The 6,416-nt window shown below is 37.7% G+C and overlaps 1 long non-coding RNA gene across 1 annotated transcript; it reads left to right on the top strand.

The window, feature by feature from the left end:
* Positions 1 to 375: 375 nt before the first annotated feature.
* LOC106674976 (uncharacterized) lies at positions 376 to 3,478 on the top strand. The gene is made up of 4 exons (XR_013096977.1): positions 376 to 1,144; positions 1,512 to 1,664; positions 2,031 to 2,118; positions 2,704 to 3,478. It is a non-coding gene; the product is annotated as an uncharacterized LOC106674976 (long non-coding RNA).
* Positions 3,479 to 6,416: the final 2,938 nt, after the last annotated feature.

Raw genomic sequence — 6,416 nt, 5'->3', positions numbered from 1 at the left:
CAAACATTCAGATCTGTCTTTCATTTTCTTCTTGAAACCTCATGAACGGTGACCTAAAAACTCTGGAACATGGTTTGAAACACTGAAATTGTTTCAGCTGAAACTGGCAAAGTCATACGTGCGTGTGTGTGTGTCACAGGTGATATGGTGTCACTAGTCCGGTCATCATGTTTAGGCTCATTCACGCCAAAATGATTTAGGCTAAATCTTTAAAACAGTGTCATTGCACACACTTTTCAATCACACAAATGCAGGATTAACTATTTGCAGTATCTTATCTGATTTATTATGAGAATGTCATGCCTGATCATTTGTACCCACACCATCAAAAATGGGGGCAAAAGGGAGGAGATCGCGTTTAATCGATTATACACTGAAAAAAAGGGACTGGCCATCTCTTGGATTTATGTAAGCATCTTGCATGTATTTAACACAATTGCCTCATGTTTTAAAGATAAATGTAACTATATAGTGTAAAAACTACATGATATGCAGAAAGGGTGTATTAAATTGTTCATATCATGTTCAGGTGAAGTAAGTCAATAAGATAGCAACGTTAAATCTCGTGAAACCACGCGTGATTTCATCTCGCGGGCTTTGGATCGTGGTTTAAAAAATGCATCCATCTCAGTCAAGTCGAGCATCCAACTCTACGTTTTTTGGTATGTCTTGATTTTTTGAATTAATGTTTACCATATTTCAGCCAAATGTAGTTAAACGTCTAGAGTGCCGCCATGTAACATGCTAAAAAAGAGCCGTTAGCTGATTTGCTGTTTTATCTGTTGTCAAAGAATTGGCGCTTTTTCATTTGAATTTGTCTTTGGCACAAGAGCCGTAATATCACATTAAACCTAATTACGAGGCACTCTCAACATAATTTGGTTTTCTGTGTGAATAGATTTGTCAACTGACTCTTCAGTTACATTGTGTATTTACTGCACCGTGGTGTTAGTGAGATTTTGGACATTGAAAAGCTTTAGCTAATATCATCAGCGGCATTATGCTAGCTTACATCCCTACCCCTCCTGCCCTCACCTGCTGTCCGTTTGTTTTGTTTTTTTTTTTTTGCTGCACATTGAGAGATGACCTCTATTCTGCATTTCACCAGGAGTCAGCTGATGGATTGTGGGTTCAAGGTGTTATGGTAAGAAAGTATATTCTATTTTCGCTTAAGGTTTCTGTAACTTAATTATAATAGGTTTTTTATAGTTATTAGGTGCATGCATACTCAAATAGACCACCCTATTAATACAACTGAGAAATCCAAAATCTGCCATAGGTTTAACCTGTATGTATTGTCAGAAAGGTGATTACTGGACTCACATTAATGCACACTTGAACTAAAATGAGGTTGTAACTTGTGGGTTCTTGGGTTGCAAATCAGAAACAAACATCTTTGGATTTTTTTAATCCCATAAGATCTGGAAACACAGTTTTTATTCAATAAAACATTGCTGATTAACCAAGCACAGTGCCTGCTGTTATTTCAAAATAATTTTATGTCATTTTAGATGAAATGCAGCATTCCAGTGCATCCCAACCATGCCTTTACAGTCAAGGTTTCTGACGGAGCTGAGTTTCTCTCTGACAGTCTGCTGAAAGTGTTTGCAAAGTGATCGGGGGAACAGGGCACAAAGCTAAAGGATGTAGCTGCCATGATGACAGTAAGAACTTTAAAATTCTTTAACTACAAAGTGTATATGTATTGCATTAGGTCAGTAAAAGATTTTTATGCTGCATCCATTGAAACAGTCAACTATTACCCGTGAGTACTGATTCCACCGAAAGGATGCCATAATTTTTGTTATGCATTTACTGGCCCACTGAGAAAAATGTATCTTTTTAAAAAAAAAAAAAAAATGTTCTGGAAACTATATATCCATAAAGTTGATGTCAAACAGGAACTTTTGATATTTCTTTGTAGATGCTGGTGTTGCATGTTGACTGGTTTAAGTTTTGGTCTGGGATCATTTTCTTCTGTGCTACTGAAAAGTTCACAAATCTCTGTTTTCTTTGTTATAATACTTTAGGATGACATTAATGCTCGAAGGGAGTCTCATCAAAGTGCTCCGCATCTGTGTGAAAGACAATTGCAACATCTTGGTGCAGGAGTTCATGGTGAGTGTTTTATGAGTAGATTGTGGCTTTGCAACATTTAAAAATGCATTTAGTTATCCACTTGATCCTCATTGGACTGGTTAGGACCAGTAGTCCTCTTTAATAATTTGAAGTTCACATGAGGCCTGGTAGTGAACTCGGCCGCCCCCCCTTGAGGCCCCACCCCCCTATATTAGGGGTCACATCAGTGTGAAAAAACTTTAAATTTGTCATTCTAATGAACAAAGGAAAATCCCACCAATATTTAGCTTTTGTTTGAAAAAAAAAAAAAAAGACCAACAGCTAACCAAATTGTGGGGCTGAAAGTCTAAATTCTAACATCTTCTGAGTGACATAACCTGGATTTCTGATGGGCCGGTGTCTTTCTAACAAAAACTAATGTAAAGCATTTGAAATTATTATGTTTTTCACTCTGTCTTAGAAACTCTGTTAGACCATGAATGGCAGCATGGCAGGCAACTCTTTGGCTATAGCTATTTACTATGTTGCTTGCATTGGTTTAAATTACTCTAACATTAGAACTGGTAGATTCAAAAGAGATGAGTTTAAAAAGGAATCTTAAAGAAATGTTTTGTGTTTAACCAGGACTTGACTGAGGCCACTGCACAGATTGAGAAAACCACAATGAACATCTGTCTCCAGAGGATGCACCAGGCAATGACTTTTCTGATGTTGGCATCATCATCGAGGGTATAGTAGTTCTTCAAGATCTGGATAACGTGACCTTTGCAGTAGCCATGCTGTTTGGACCTTTTTTATTCCTTCAATATGAGTTACCCATCACAACTCTGCTACACTTTTGAGGTGATTCAAAGGGTGGTAATGGAGTTGGATGCAACTCAGCTCTCAAGAAAAACTCACAACTAAGACAAAACTGCTCCTGCAACGAAGCTCACTGTTATGCATGCAAGCTGATCAGCTCTAGGTGAGAGGACATTTAAATCTCACACTTGTTCTGCTGCATTTTTGAAGCTCAATTCCAGGAACAGATCGCAGGGTTCATTTTTATATACTCTGCAACTGCCATGAGGACAAGCCGTTTTTTTTGTTGTTTGTTTTTCCTTTTGCTCTGTACAAGTTCTGTTTGTCTGTTTGGCAGCATTTTTAAATTTGTCTTTGTAATTTTTCTTTCTTTTACTAGTGAAGAGATGTAGCGTGAACAGTTATGCAGTCTAAATATCCCATATGGGCCGTGTGAAATGTTATTTTCAGTTTCATTCAGTTGAAGTAAAGAACGTTGAATATTTCTAAGTGTGCTGTTTTGAACCAAGATGTCACAGTATGATCAGTGCTGTAATTTTTGACAGTCACTGTATCAATGTTATTTTTGCATCTCTTGAATAAAGGTTTTGACCTGCAAGTGCTAATTTCTTTAGTTATTGGGGTAAAATGGGTAATGTTAATAGGAAGGTGTTTGCCAATTCAGTAACCTAATTTAATGTTAATGGAAACTAACATTACCTCAAATTGTTTAGTTATAATTGTTGTTTAACTGAATCTTGACGTCAGAGGCCTTAAATAGAATGTTTTGATTTGTTCTTTCCCAACATTTTTCAAAAGAAACAGTCTAATTTCTTTGCTGTGATTGATTCCAGAGAACACGGAAGAACTGACATTATTTAACTGTTGATTTATGTAGATTCAGTGGAGGAGTAATGTCAGTTTAATTCTTTACCTACTGTCAATGCAGTGAAATTAGACATTTTGTTTTGAAAGGTTACTGGTGGATGCCAGCAACCATCTTGGAAGAGAACAATACAATCTGTTATAAGGCCTCCATTTGAAAATTGTGTATTTGATGCTAGAATATAATAGCAAAATGTAATTTGAAGATAACATGTAGCATTTAAGTGACCAAGTAGTATTGGGTAAAAGTTATTGAATGGTGTTGGGATAAAGTGAGAAAATTGTGAAGGATTAAAATATTTCAAGAGCTCAAATTACTTCATCAAAACATGTTTAAGTCACATTTTATCAACACAAATTGCACAGGTTTATTGAACATGAATAAATTGTGTTAATTTAACTCAATTGTTTAAGTTGCTGCCAAAGCAAAACATCTGTGTGCAACAAATGTCCACCATTGAATTAAGTAAATCCAACAACATATTTTTTTCAGTGTAACACGAGGTCAGAAATATAAGTGCTGACATGAGTAGTGTCCACAGAAACCTCTGAGTCTCAGCTAAAAGCTCATGTAAACCATTTCTACAAACACCAAACAAAGCAAAGACACCAAACAGTTAAAAGAGCAGTTACGTCACCATGAATCTGTGGACAGGTAATATCCATATTTTGATTTATGATGTTCTGGAGTTAAATGGGAACCAAAGAATATTTTCAAAGGTGTTATATGCTATAAAATACTTTGAAAAATTAGGTGAGGGAAATGAAAAAGACATTTTTCTATGTTTGAGTCACAGTAACTTTGACATAGTAACATCTGCAGTAATATTTACAGCTCTGATGACATCTCACCAGCGTTAGCTTTATTTTGACACCAAGACTGTTTACACAGAGTTTGTAATTGCAGAGAAATACATTTATTTTGGTCATTTCATTTTGGAGCAGGAAGCTCACCCTTCTTGTTATACCCTTTAGATGAATACAGAGTTTTTAATTAAATACATATTCTTTAAATAATGTTCCCTTTCATAAAAAGTAGGATCATTAAAAAAACAAAACATTTATTATAGCTCTGTCACGCAGAAAAAAGCTGTCTTTTTTCTGTGGTCTGTTATATAACATTAGGGGTGTTCGTGGCAATTAACTTTTTAATCGACTAAGCAGGTCAAGTAAGAAACACTTAAATATTAAGTTAAATTTGAAAACTGTTTAAAAAAAAATATATATCCCCATTCCACATTCCAGAATGTCATGTGACAACCTGATTGGCTTAGGAGTGATGATGTCACAAGGAAGTTTTTCCTTAAATAGGGGTGACAAACAGCAATTTTTAGTTCGTTACTTCGCAGCCTTCGTGTTCGCAGCTTTCAAACGTTCACTACAGAAACATTCGGAAACCTCTCAGAGTCATCGGATACAAACGCCAGCATGTATCCAAGATTACGGCAACCGAGACAAAACGATTACGCCGCCTCTCCTTCCTTGCGTGGCCGGCCAACTTCTCCAAATGGCCTCTTATCCACCCAAAGGGCATTACAGGAGAGTAGGAGTGAAAACAACCATCTCCAGAACAAAATTCAACAACTTGAAAAAGAAAAAGTTCACCTGGAGAAGAAGTGCTTACAAATGGAAGCACAAAACAAACACCTGGAAGAAACACTACAGCGCCAGCCCGACATCAACATTATTAATGAGGGCTGGGGGATCAAGTTTGCTCAAGCCAGAGAGCAGATTGTATTCCTCATCAAAGAAAACAAGCAAAAGAGCGCTGAAGTGAAAGAAATGTCCGAGCAGCTTCAAGGCAGGAAAGCCACGATTGATAAGCTAGAGTGGGATCTCCAATACATGGACCAACAGAATCACCTGCTCCAAAGAAAGCTTGATGAAGCTGAAGAAAAAAATAAAGACCTTCTTCAAGAGAAGGAGCAACAGCAAGAAAGACTGTCAGAAGAAAAGTGCACTATCAAGGACTTTGAGAGTAAAAATCAAAAGTTGCAAGGATTCTGTAATGAACTGAAGGTCAAAACAAGTGAGCTGCAGGGAGAAAAGGAAACTCTGGAAAAACGATGCTCACAGATGCAGAAAAGGATCGATCAAATGGCCAAAAACAACTCAGAGCTCATTAAGGGGATATTGTTGGAATTCAACAACTTGAAGCGGGAAAACACAGAAATGCAGGCGCAAAAGCAAAAGCAAGACAAAATGCATGAAGACCTGCAGTGTACGCTCCGCGACACCCAGAAAAGAAATGAGCAGCTAGAAGGCCTGCACAAAGAAGATCAAGTGAGAAATGCAGACCTGCAGAAGGCAAAGCTGACACAGGAGGCAACATCCAAAGAGCTCAAAGAACAGCTTGAAGAAACACGAGCAACATTAGAACAGGTGGAACAAACATGCAAGAAACTTGAGGAGCAAAACACCGAAACCATCCATGAGTTGAGAACCCTCATCCTGGAGAAAAAGGGGCTCGTGGAAAAGTCCATGAAAAAGAAGAAAAGATTCTTCAGCTTTTTCCGGAAGAGGGACAATACTGCTTCTTCAACTGATGTAGCCTCGTCTTGCTCCACCTCTGTTCACCCCCCCAACCAGTCCCGGCAGTTGACTGCCCCCTCCTGAGCCTGGTTCTGCCGGAGGTTTCTGCCCGTTTAAAGGCAGTTTTTCCTCCCCACTGT

Source organism: Maylandia zebra, linkage group LG3 (genome assembly GCF_041146795.1).
Source record: "Maylandia zebra isolate NMK-2024a linkage group LG3, Mzebra_GT3a, whole genome shotgun sequence".
NCBI classification, from domain to species: domain Eukaryota; kingdom Metazoa; phylum Chordata; class Actinopteri; order Cichliformes; family Cichlidae; genus Maylandia; species Maylandia zebra.
This window is presented reverse-complemented; position numbering and strand designations above follow the sequence as displayed.